Raw genomic sequence first — 14,234 nt, 5'->3', positions numbered from 1 at the left:
CAAATAGCCTCTTTTCTATAGGTCACTTCAGTGACATATATGAGGACCGATATATATGACCCTTTATGTTGGCTACACAAGACTCTGGCTCCCAGATAAATCTGTTCCACTGTTTAATTATGTGGGTGATTCTGGTGTATAGCTATGCCCAAGGACCTCCTTAGTATGATACATATAAGAAATATCTGCCCATTTACTCAAATCATTAGCCTACCAACATGGCAACCTTTCTCTGTTACAATGCAACCCAAATTCCAGAAATTGGGTACCTGCTCTCTCAAGCCACCAGTTAAGAGATTCAGAGCATGAGTAGCAAATGTGTGGATTTGCCTGATTGAGCACATTCTACAGTTTGGAGTCAGCACACTTAGTCTTTCTAACTAATTCTTGTTATCCTGAGAGGACTGGGAATCCTGGACATAGCACAGCACCTATCAACTGAATTTGTTCTCAGGCTAGTCCTTCAAGTATCAGGAAAGGAACAGGCTGTAAAAATAAAAAATGAAAACAGCAAACAAGCAACGAAAAACTGTGTTGCTCCCTCTTGGAATATGGCAACTCCTGCTTTAGAACCTGTTGAGAATTCTGTAACCTAAGGGGGCAAAATACATTATCTGTTTTACCATAAAATACAGTGTCATGTTTTGACTCCCAAATTCTTACTTGAATATCTGGAAACTTGTGGAACAGCTGCTATACTCACCATAAAATGTAGAACAACTGAACAAAGCAAGTGATCATACCCATAGCAGAATGGCGCAGTATACTGGATATGCCCAACATGACCAGTTCAGTGAACTATTTGGGAAGAGCTTCAATACCTGATGCATGAGTGCAGGTACCCTTAGGAGTTAAGTACCCTAAAGTCATCATTTGAGAGCCTCCCAGAAAAATATACAGAGAACAGAAAATACAAGGCATTCAGAGTCGTGAAGTTAAACCAATGGGGATTATGAGCCAGTGAAATTTGTTTATACATGCCATGGTAACTAACTCATCTATATTTAGGCTTCTATTCAAAGTCTAGAAACCTAGTGTCTGTCAAATGTACTATACAGGAACTCATTTGTTAGTGAGCAGGAGTTGCGTCAAGATAAGCCCTGGTTACTTTGTAATCCAGGAGAGCAAATAAAGTAAGTTTTCTCTAAAAAGAAGAAGGGCTATGTTGACATGTTAGGGCTCAGGATCAGACATCACAAGGCTAAATTAATGAATCTAGAGTGTGAGTCAGGCAGTACACAAAAAGAACAGGTTGACAAATACAATGTGGTCACTTGAGAAGTTAAAATGATTGGAAATCAAACTGGAATTTATAAATGCACGGGTCCTTTCTTGTAGATAAGAGAAACCACACTGAGTAGAAAGCAAGAGGTTGAGAGGCAGCCAGTGTAGTCAACAAACAGAAAAACGAAGTAATAAGTTATGAGGCAGCAGATATATGAACAGATATGACCATGTTTTTTTCCATTTTTCTGACCACAAGTAGAAACAAATACTGGAAGGTTTGGCTGGGTTTCGTAAACAGTGTTTGAACATGAACCTTGTCTTGAATCTACCTGTAATTTTAGTTCTTTTAAGTTGAGGATACTACATGGCTATTGCCAGTCCCTCAGGAGGCTAGAATTATAGGACCTGGGCTCCAGTGACATTTATCCTGATAATTAACTGCAATAGATTTTTTAATGGCAACCATTTCCCAACCATCCAATATTTCCTTCTTCCAGATTCTACTTTAATTTTTTACCTGTCTGATGACATTCTCACACAACCCTTGCTAAAATTCTCTGAAGATATCAAAGTCTTGCCTGAATTTCATGATTTAGACTATGTCTTACCTGCTTACTTGACAAATATTAAGATACTGGATCTGCCTTCAAGTACCTGTTCCCCTATAGCATCTAGGTTCTATATCAGACTTTTTACTGCCTGTTATGATGATGTAGACCTTCCGGAGCAAGTGTGATTTAAAATGAACTTCATGTTTTAGTTTAAAGAACTGGAAAACAAAAAGTACACTAAAATGTAAGTTTGCAAAACAACAAAAGTCTTGAGACTTGGATTGCCACCTCAAGGTAACCATTTGCTTTAACGAAGTGGTAGGGAATCTGCCATCAGGCCATGTTTCTGTGTATATGACAGTGATTGAACAGCCATGAGCTCAGCCACACGGCAGTGTCTTTCCTCCAATCTTTGTCTGGAGTTGAACGATGATCTAGGACTTTTCACCTCTTGGAGAGTTTCTTCAGGATGTGGCCTCTCTCTATATTGCATACTACTGTGTTATTGAATTTGCTACCAAGCCAGTCCTTTTCTTTCTTATTTGAATTTGTCAACGACATCACCTCTTTAAATAGGAGCTGGAGTTCAATTTGAAAGTTATTAATCTCCTTTAAACATGCTTGTTTTGGGTTTACAGTCACTCCTACTCAAATAGAGGGAATATCTTTTTAGCTAGTATTTTTTTCATAACCACCACTTCCTCTTCGGTGTTTCAAAATAAAGTATTGACTATTTTCTATAAAAAACTTCATCTGAAAGCCCATTAAGTCAGCAACCAGGAACAGATGAGCTGGTTCAGCTAGCATCTCCCACCAGGAATTATGTGGGATCACCAGGGATCTGGTCCTCACATTTTTCAGGTTGAGAAAAATATTTATAACATTTTTGTAGATTTTTTCAGATTATGGAAGATGAACTCATAGTAATATAATAGACCAAAATGACATATTATTAGGTTACCTTGCTTAAGAAGTGGGTCTACAAAGAGTTGTTCACTCTGCCACTCAGGAGACTAAAGAACAAATCTGAAGGTAGTGATATGAGCATACAATAGAACAAGGACTGCTGGATGTGCCCAAAGTATTTCATCAAATTATGGGGTATGGATAACTCATCCAAATTTATATTAAAAGTATTCACAATGAATAACTGCAATTGGTGTTTTAGGTCAAGCCATTATAATTATCCTGTGAGCAACATCAGAAATTTCATTTTCCATCTTTTTTAGTTGCTCATTCTAGATTCCATTAAACTGAATCAAAAATGCCATAAACAGCACAATTCTTAATTCATGCATTTAAATATGAATATGATAGAGTTTTAGGGTCACACCCATCTCCCCTTAGTCAGATAGAGGAGATATTTAGATGCCAAGATATTGAGATCCCAATATGTTTAGAAACCTCCCCTTTGGATATGTAATTGTTGTCCATTATACTTTCAGTAGGTTAGATGTGTCTGAAATTATTCCCAATTCCTGAAGATAAACATTATAATCCCTATTGCACAAATAACATATTTCACTCACTAAAGAAGACAAAATAATATGCAATGACCACTTTCAAGGTAATTTATTCTTTTCTCATATATCTAGTTTTTATTTCCAAAAGTAGCTTGCCTTGAAGATTAAAATGTATTGGCCTCTATTCTTAAAAAGACAATGTAGTGCTCTGGCAGATTTAGGAATGTCCTTGCCTCTGTGGCTTATTGTCACTTGGTAAATTCTTGAAGCTGATTATTCTAATTCAAGCCGTGAGTCATCCTTTCAAAAGTATATAATATATGTAGTCCCATGCTTTATTATGGAAAAAACTAGAATAATTTATTTAAAATTCTCAGACCACAAAATATTAGACTAATAAGCACCTCTATAAATAATAACCTGAACCTGACTTACAGAAGGATGCATTATTATACATAATAGCACTCTGCAATGTGCTGTGTTTCCATTTACTGAAGACAATCTAAACTAATAGAGTGCATGAGCTTTTTCCAAGGTGTCTTTTACATTTTTCTGCATTCATTTTGTAATCCTGGTTATATTTCTAAATCAGAGGGAGAAACAGAGAGTGTTCACTTATATAATTGATTATTTAGGCATTAATATTCAATACTTGTCAAGAGCTGAATGATCTAGTATTTTACCCTACATTTAAGCTGAGTTACCTGCCACAGTTTCATGGATGTTGGTAGATAAGGGTTCCAATTGTATTTCAGAGACTTAAAAGGCATCTTACTCAATAAAGCATATTTTGAAAAATATATCTGTTTTTTCAATCCATGGGTAATTATTTAGATGTACTTTAAGCATATACATTTCTTCTAGTTAATCTATTTTCATTGAGATTAAAGTGCTGGTAGTTTATAAGTATATGATTCAGATTTGCCAGGTACACTTATATTTTATCATAAAGTAGAGAAGTTTGGTAACTTTGCTGCAATTAATTTTATGAGAGTTGTAGAAAGATGAAGTATAAGTATTAAACACAAATTAAATCTGAGCACTTTCTGTAATCTTTTTTATTCTTACACGGTTTTGATGATTGACCTTATTAAAACATTAACCACCTGGGGAACAGTATCATGTCTATGTTCTGACAAACAAAAACAGAACCCTAACTTTATTAGCCCACCTGTCCTTAAGCACACAATTAATTTCCATTTACTGAAAACAATCTAAACTAATTTGCATGAGCTTTTTCCAAGGTGTCTTTTACATTTTTCTGCATTCATTTTGTAATCCTGGCTGTATTTCTAAATCAGAGGGAGAAACAGATAGTGTTCACTTATATAATTGATTATTTAGGCATTAATATTTAATACTTGTCAAGAGCTGAATGATCTAGTATTTTACCCTACATTTAAGCTGAGTTACCTGCCACAGTTTCATGGATGTTGGTAGAAAACATGACATTCCTGGGTCTGAGACAAAGGACTTTTTTTTACAGAACAACAAAATATTGTATGCTCCCTGTTGCTTTAGTTTCCTTTGCCTCTAAGTCTGAGCCGGGGGAATATGGAATAACCCAGATGGACATTGCATACACAGTCATTTTGCATCATAGCTGATACAAACTTAAGCTTAAGCTACTGGAATGTTTCATAAAGCGTCTGCCCAAGCTTTTCCCTAGAGGGACACGTTATCTTTGTTATACCGTGCAGTAAACACATCTGCATTTTTCTCAAGAAGGAGACAATGTCTCTATCTCCCAAAGCTATTCCCTGTACAAAAATCCTTGAAAAGTAGTCTGGAGCAAAAGATACGTGCAAAGATCCATGGAGAATTGTCTCCCAACAATATAGAAATATATTTTTAGGGTGCCTAGTAGGCAAAATAATATTGACTAAGACGGTTTTATTATTTTAGATATAACATTGAGAGGCTTATTGTACAAATGGACAATGGGCAGGTCATATATGAAAACAGAACCCTTTTCGATACATGACCTTTGCAGCAACCAGAACCAGAAACTGAAATATTGTCTCTGCATAAATCAGCCCAAAACAGTTAGCATTTGTTCAATGCCTGCCAGCTTGCCTATTTTGTATCCTGGCTTCTAAGGTTCAACTAGAGAAAGCGAAATATGTTCCCCAAACCAGTCACATAGAATGTCCCGGTTTAAGTTAGCCTGCTCCCAGCTTCTTGTCAACAACCTCCAATTAGGCTTTAACTGAAGACTTTCCTTCTATTTACCATGAAGCTTTCCCATTACACTGACTGCCTTGAGTCTCTGTCAAATGCAAGTGATAGGGCTGTCTCCCTTGTTACAGCAGGCTCTAGAGAACCTCTATTTATTTTCATTACAGAAAGTGTTCATAATATACATACTTAATGGATATAAAAATTATAACTGAATCCAACAATAGCTTAACTTCTGTGATAGAGACCAGATTAAGACATCATGGCTATGTGTATGTATGTGTATGCAGGTATTTAAAAATCTTTTTTCTAGAAATAAAAAAAAAAACACTAAACAGTAGAATCTTTGTGGACTTGTATATAGTTTTGATGTAGTATGGATACTCAACATTTAAGAAAAAGCAAAAAATCTCAGTCTTCTTATAGATTCAGTCACTGGATATTTACAAAATGACATGTAGCTACAGACAGTCACTATGAATAGCTTTTTAAAAAGCCCTATACCATATCCATATAAATATTTAAAATCCATTAAAAGTTGTATTGCTTTTATAACCCTACTGCCCATGAAATGGTTTAGATAAGATAACCTTCTACACTGTTGTTCTTTAGTGCAAAGGGAGAAGCAATTTTGCAAGCAGCAGCTGGCCTTATCAACATTGGTGACATTTTGCAGCAAACTGAAAGGTAAGAGATAGAAAGATTTTAAAATATATTCTTGCTATAAAGACCAAAGAAATGTAATACAGAATGTGCTGTTCTTTATAATTTTGGCTGTGCTTCATAGATACTAGGTTTTAAAGCAATTTTATTTTAGTAGATGAGTGAGAATATTTTAGAGGTAGAGTAGTGAAGCCCTCAACTTGCTCTTACAGAATTGAACATCAAGGGAGAAATGAAGAGGTACATGTTTGGGTTTAGCACCCATTTTGTAGTGCCCTAACTATTAAATGAAATTGCATGGAGATTTCATAATCAACACTATCATCTCTGTGAAGCACAAATACAAAGGCTCTGCTTTCTGTACTTTCCTATACTGAAAAAAATATCTCCATGGCAAATAACATTAATGAAATAATTGGGCTAATTATGGACTCAGAATAATAGACGTTCCAGCTACAGATTAATTAAAAGTAGAATAATGGAGAAGATTAGAATGATTCCTGCTCATGCATCAGAAAATCTCATGGATGTATAGGGACCTTAGAAACAAGACTATTTCAAGACCCATATCTATAGCATTTCTGATATGTAATTGTCAGCCTCAAACTTCCTTTTCGAAAAGCTTATTCAAGGTAAAGCAGCCCATTTCATGTTCGAAAGGTTTAAGTATTAGGAATACCTGCCTAATAATGAGGTAAAATAGGCTATCGTATAATATCCACCCCTGTTTTTAACCTCCATGTAAAGATGGCCACCCTTTAAAAATATTAAAAAACTATCTGACAGGCCTTTTCCATATTATCTTTAGGTTCCAGAATAAGCATGCCTAATTAACTTGACCAATCTCTATGATGCCCTCTTGCCAATCTCTGAGCATTCAAATTATCTTCTTTTGGATGCCATTTATTTGTAGACATTCTTCAAAAGGACAGTGTTGCTCCAGGAATTCTCCAGAGTGAACTAATTAATTCATAACTTAATGGGACCACTAACACTCTTGATATGAACATTCTGCTCAGGTTGTATATATTAGCATTTTAAGCTATAAACGAGTACTACTTCAGATTTATATTAAGTGAATTTGTTCCATATTTATGCAATTAGCCTTTTAAATCTGCATTTTGAAATTACGCCTTTTCAGATTATGTATCATTTCCTTTTTTTCTGAATCCTGACTCCATGGTCATTGACTCTTGTCATTTAGTAGATGGATTATCCCTCCTACTTTTTGTTTCAAGGAGTCACCAAATGACTTTATTTTCTTTGTCTTCTGTAATTTATTTGATAAGAATGTAGAAGATAGTAGAATGATGAGTATTGCACCGTTTGGCAGCCACCTGAGCAGCTCTAAATGTTTCCCTACCCAGTGCACTCCACTCACATAGGCTGAGGGAACAGAAGCCTGTGGTTGGAACCTCAGGGTTCAAGCATGGAATGGTAAAGATGATTTTCAAAAAAAGGGGATAAATACCTTTCCTAGAAGATTGGTGAGTTTGTTTATTCATGCTTCTGTTAAAAGGATATCACAGAATGGGTGGCTTATAAACAACAGAAATGTATATCTCACCCTTCTGAAGGCAGGCAAGTCCTAGATCACGGTGCTAGTGAGAGGTGACAGCTTGTTGGCAGTCCTCAGAGCCCTCACTCGCTCTCAGCGCCTCCTCTGCCTGGGCTCTCATTATGGCGGCACTTGAGGAGGCCTTCAGCCCACCGCTGCACTGTGGGAGCCTCTTTCTGGGCGGGCCAAGGCCAGAGCCGGCTGCCTCAGCCTGCAGGGAGGTGTGGAGGGAGGGGCGCGAGCGGGAACCGGGGCTGCGCGCGCGGCGCTTGCGGGCCAGCTGGAGTTCCGGGTGGGCGTGGTCTTGGCGGGCCCGCACTCGGAGCAGCCGGCAGACCCTGCCGGCCCCGGGTAATGAGGGCCTTAGCACCCGGGCCAGCGGCTGCGGAGGGTGTACTGGATCCCCCACTGGCGCTGCGCTCGATTTCTCGACGGGCCTTAGCTGCCTTCCCGTGAGGCAGGGCTCGGGACCTGCAGCCCGCCATGCCTGAGCCTCCCACCCCCTCCATGGGCTCCTGTGCGGCCCCAGCCTCCCCGACGAGCGCCACCCCCTGCTCCACGGCGCCCAGTCCCATCGACCACACAAGGGCTGAGGAGTGCAGGCGCACAGCGCGGGACTGGCAGGCAGCTCCACCTACAGCCCTGGTGCGGGATCCACTGGGTGAAGGCAGCTGGGCTCCTGAGTCTGGTGGGGATGTAGAGAACCTTTATGTCTAGCTCAGGGATTGTAAATACACCAGTCGGCACTCTGTATCTAGCTCAAGGTTTGTAAACACACCAGTCAGCACCCTGTGGCTAGCTCAGGGTTTGTGAATGCACCAATCGACACTCTGTATCTAGCTTCTCTGGTGGGGCCTTGGAGAACGTTTGTGTCCACACTTTGTATCTAGGTAATCTAGTGGGGAAGTGGAGAACCTTTGTGTCTAGCTCAGGGATTGTAAACGCACCAATCAGTGCCCTGTCAAAACAGACCACTGGGCTCTACCAATCAGCAGGTTGTGGGTGGAGCCAGATAAGAATAAAAGCAGGCTGCCTGAGCCAGCAGGGGCAACGCACTGGGGTCCCTTTCCACACTGTGGAAGCGTTGTTCTTTAGCTCTTTGCAATAAATCTTGCTACTGCTCACTCTTTGGGTCCACACTGCCTTTATGAGCTGTAACACTCACGGGGAAGGTCTGCAGCTTCACTCCTGAGGCCAGCAAGACCATGAACCCACCGGGGGGAATGAACAACTCCAGATGCGCTGCTTTAAGAGCTGTAACACTCACCACAAAGGTCTGCAGCTTCACTCCTGAAGCCAGCGAGACCACAAACCCATTAGAAGGAAGAAACTCCGAACACGTCCAAACATCAGAAGGAACAAACTCTGGACACACCACCTTTAAGAACTGTGATATCACCGTGAGGATCTGTGGCTTCATTCTTTAAGCCAGTGAGACCAAGAACCCACCGATTCCGGATATAATATTATCTCCATTTTACATAGGAGGAAACAAGGCCTTATAGAGATTGTGTAATCTATGCAAAGACACGCAGCTGGTAAATCATAGATCTGGGATTCAACCTTGGAAATCTGAGCCCAGGAAAAACTACAAAAAAGGATGGTGTAAGTTACAGTGAGTATGGCAGTTCTACAGGTGAGTACATGGTTCCTGTCCTCAAGGACCTCACAGTCTCCTCTTGGTAACACATGACTACAGCGTTCATCTTAACACGGTTGATAAATGTTATTCTGGAAGGAAGCATAAAGCTATGAGAGCATATAAGGGCTACATATACTCCATGTAAATGTTGAATGCTTTTTCTTAACACCCCAAAATTGCTTTTTATCATTACTAAAGCAATATAGATTCATTGAATTGGAAGCCAAATACCTGTGTAAATAAAGTGAAGACACATTTTACATGAACAAACAAAAGTTAATAAGCCTACCACTCGGGATGCTATTGTTCTCTTAAATGTTTATCTGTATAATTTTATAGAACTGGGATCACAGAGCTCACACCCTGGTAACCAAATGCTCTGGCTCAATGACTCAGGCCTTTCCACATGTTTCCTATTCTTTCTTCTAAATTTCGACTGGCAAGTTTTTACTACTACTTCAGGTCTCAGCTGAAATTTTAGCCTCAAAATAAATTAGTTTCCTTGTTAAACCCTTTTATAATATTTTTCATCATTGGACTTATTGTAGTTATATAAATAAGCCATTTATATTTAATGAAATATTTTTGTACTTACTACTAACTCTTCACTAGTGACTATTTCCTTCATAGTATATCGGAGCGGCACGTGTTGGAGAAGTGATCACGCATTAGCAGCTCCACTTAGAGGCTTGTAAGCTGTTATATTTAAATGTTAGACACTGAGTGTTTTAAGTTTCATTATGGGAGATTTTCCTGAAGATATTCTATAGCAGAAGTACTTGATAAATACATTTAAACTAATAATAATTGTTGAAAAAAACTTAATTATTTTTCCACCTTATCTTTAAAGTCTGAATAAAGTTTATTATATACCTACACCCGAAAGTAGTTATTCTCTATAGCTGAACATCTACCTTGTTGATATTTTTATGCTATATATGCATGCTACAATGATAAAATGCCATACTTTGTGCCCAATAAAATAAATAACTAGAAATAGAATGGCTCTACATAAAGATATTTACATTTTAAGACTATTGACATCTGAAACGAATGTAACAGAATACCTTTTAGAGATAAATAAAATAATGAAGGGTCATTTATTCAATAATTTAAATTTATTATCCTGGACAAACATTCCTATCTAATTGCATTTTTATCAGTTACGTTCTACTTTTTTCCCCGTTTTTGTTGTTGAAAGTCAAGTTCAAAAATAGAAAGAATAGTGAAGTAATAGACTCAGTTATTCATAATTCATTTAAAACTTGTCACATTAAAGTCATGTTTATATTTTGAAAGTATAATCTACCTTTTCTCATACCAAGTTATCTGCAACACATCTATAAATCTTGAGTAGTTGGTATTGATTTTATTTGGCATTATAACAGTGTTTTTGCATGTCTAACAGCTTAAAAGCAGAAGTTTGAGTATGGTTATGAATTACTATAATACAATTATCATAAATTAAATGTTGTCACTACTTATCTTGCTTTATCATTAATTCAGGCTAGGGTTAGATAACTATACATATAATTCGGGAACGCTTATCTATGTAACCTAATTTTATACCTAATTTTTAAGCATTGTTCAAGATTTAATAATTTTAAAAATTAAGTAATGTGGTTAAGATCACTAATTGACTCCTTACAGCCCAGCCTCCTTTTTTTTCTTAGTAAAACTATAATATTATTTAGGATAAAAACGAAGCAACGAAGCCTATTAAGATAATAGATTTCTATGGCTTTCTGGAAGCTAGTTGTAGTTGTATAGGTAAGTTTTGCCCTATTAAATGTAGGAAAAAATACTGTCTGTGACTTCCACTAATTCTCCTCCTCCTCTTATTTCTACCACTTGCTGCCTTGAGCTTACGCAGTCATCTTTGACTGTGAGGGGATGTTTTAAGTGGTGGCTACTTACAACGAAGCCCAGGAACCAGTCCTTAAGTGTGTGTATCTGGATTTGTTTCTACAAGTATTAGTCCTTGTGTTGGAGCAAAGTCATTTGGTATGTTTTGTGTATGCAACGACATTTAATCGTAAGTGAAACATATTGATACTCATCTCAAATATCCAAACTTACTCAGAAATCAGATTGACAGTTCAATTGTCCATTGCCTATATGAAATGTATGTGACTTCCTCAACTGTAAATTCTAAAGTAGAGGAGATAAGATGCATTTATTGCCCAACGCTGCAGATCTGAAAGGAGCTCCTAAGGACCTCAATGCTTTTCTTCCACTCACACCATTATAATATTATCTTCTAAATACTCATCTTTGTTTATTATCTATTACTATTAATCATCTGTTAATATACAAGAAATTACCACAAACTTAGTGTCTTAAAACAACATATGTTTGTGATCTTGCAGTTTCTTTAGGTCAGGAGTCTGGGCATGGCTTTGGTGTGTTCCCTGCTTCAGGGTCTCCTCTGAAGGCAGCAATTGAGGTACCAATATGGCCACAGTCTTATCTCAATGATCAACTGCTTGCAAACTTACATGGTTGTTGTGGAATTCAATTCCTTACCGGCTATGAGAGTGAGGTCTCAGCTCTTTCTTGGCTGTCAGCCAGAGGCTGCTCTCGGTTTCTGACTGGTTTTTCATCAGAGGTCACCTTCACTACCTTGCCACATGGACTTACTGACTACTTACTTAGAACATGACTACTTACTTCATGCTAGACAGCAAGGAAGAGAATCTCTACCAAGACAGTTGTTACAATCTTATGGTGTTTATCACAGGTTGAAACAATATATTTATCCCAATTACTGCAATGAACCTCAGAAACTTCATAGAAACCAGAATTTGATTATATATGCTCTTAAAAGTTGTTTCTCCACATTGTGAAATTGTAATGACATTTTAGTCTTTGAAAACCCATTCAATGATGTACACTTATTCTTATCTTTTTGGTGCTCGTTTGATTAAATATGCTCTTAAAAGTTGTTTCTCCACATTGTGAAATTGTAATAACATGTTTGTCTTTGAAACCCCATTCAATGATGTACATTTATTCTTATCTTTCTGGTCCTTACTTCTTATCAAGCATTTCATTTTAAAAATCATTTATATTAGAATTAAATTATTCCTCTACAACAGTATAATTTTTGAGTTTTATGGTTATATATTATCTATTAACTGCAAATATCAGTTAAAACCAGGACTGTATTTATTTTGAATTTTAAAAATATTGGATGCTTTCCAGTATGTTTATTTTCTATCAGTGCATATGTATAATTTGCCTGAGAAGAAATTTACAACCTAGATCCTGAGCTATGACAGTGATGTGTTAAGTATATGGTGATTATAAAATTAGCAATATCTGTTCCGTAAAGTGGATTTGGTAGCATATCACAATAAATATGTGAATTCCCTTGGTTATTTGGGGAATTACATAAGAAAAATGAAAAAATCTACTCTCATTTAACTAAATCTTGAAAAATGTTGAAAAAAATAAACCAAATATGATGAAATAATTAAGATAAGCAAGAGTTCTCTAGGCAGTTATTGCATATGAAAATTTCTCCAAATTTGTATTCTAGTCATGTTACAGATCTGAGTTTTTTACTAGCTAGCTGAGTTAAAGCAGCAAATCATTTAACAATTTCAAGTCACAATTTCTTTATTGGCAAAATAGAGATACTAATACTGACTACATATAGATGTTATAAGGCTTAAATTGGACAATGTGAAAGCCCATCACAAATTACTGGACAAATGTTGCTCATTAAAATGTATATGATAATACTTTGTCCAATATGAAACACCATTTATGCACAAGGTATTTTAACTGAAATGCAACATACAGATTTTTTCTATAATAGTGTTATTGGTGTATATGTTGGAAGTTTGCTTATTCAGCAAATATTATGCCTCATAAGCACATATTTGTTATGGGGCCGTAAGAAGATACAAGTAATTCTTACATATTTCTGTTATTATCTATATTAATTGTGATAGGCAGAATGTACCTAACATAACGGAGGTCTGCGTAAATGCTGTTTTCAGCAGGCAAACTGGCTACAAAACATGAAAAAAATGCTGAGTTAGCTGAGGACTTCTCAAAAGGAGGGTTATACTTTTTGTAAGTTTATTTGTTATTCAGGTAACTATTTCCTCCTCTTAAAAGATTATTAGCTTGATTTCATTTTGTTGTCACTAATAATTCTCCCAGTAAGCAAGTGTCTCAATTGCTGTCTTCAATGTTCTTCCTTCTTCAGGAAACTTGGAGATTGCTGTTGAAAGAGTTGGTTTTCCTTTGTCTAATGACCAGTAGAAGAATGGTAGAACTTAGATCCCTTTAGAAGTAACCAGGTGAAGAAACACTATAAAAGATGTACAGAGAAGGAGGTAAAAAAATTAATCATATTTCTACATTGACTGTGGGTCAGTCCTCTGTGACACACAGTAAACATAGAAATATGAGCAGTTTTCCCCATTGTGTTTGTTTTTTTTCTAATTTTTAAAATCCATCTTTATTACTTGTGTAGGAAGTTTGTATGTGAAATACATTGAATGAAAGACTGGATTCAAAAAATGATTTAGATACTAGATGTAGAAACCTGAGCAAGATATAACTTTAAATCTTTGTTCTGCAACAATCAAATGGGAGGAAATAAAATTTGCTATTAAGTGTGTTTGGAGTATTAATCAAAATATTCTTTACTCAATTTTTTATATATGTCTTCAGCATTTTATCAAAACAGCACATGCTAAGGAGAACAATAATCTTTATGTCTGTATATTGAAAGAGTATTTTAAAATCTTCTTCTGAAATTTGACCTCTTACCAGCATTTGATTTTATTATTTCTTCCTTCACAAAACACTCTCTTCCATTACCATCCATGAAACCATACTTTTCCTGTTTTTCCTCTGCTTCGTAAGTCAATGATCTCAGTTTCAAAAGAGTCATTATCATCAATCTAGGCAAGAAATGGGGTTTCCTGGGGCTC

The sequence above is a fragment of the Nomascus leucogenys genome, chromosome 8, assembly GCF_006542625.1.
Source record: "Nomascus leucogenys isolate Asia chromosome 8, Asia_NLE_v1, whole genome shotgun sequence".
Classification (NCBI taxonomy): Eukaryota; Metazoa; Chordata; class Mammalia; order Primates; family Hylobatidae; genus Nomascus; species Nomascus leucogenys.
This window is presented reverse-complemented; position numbering follows the sequence as displayed.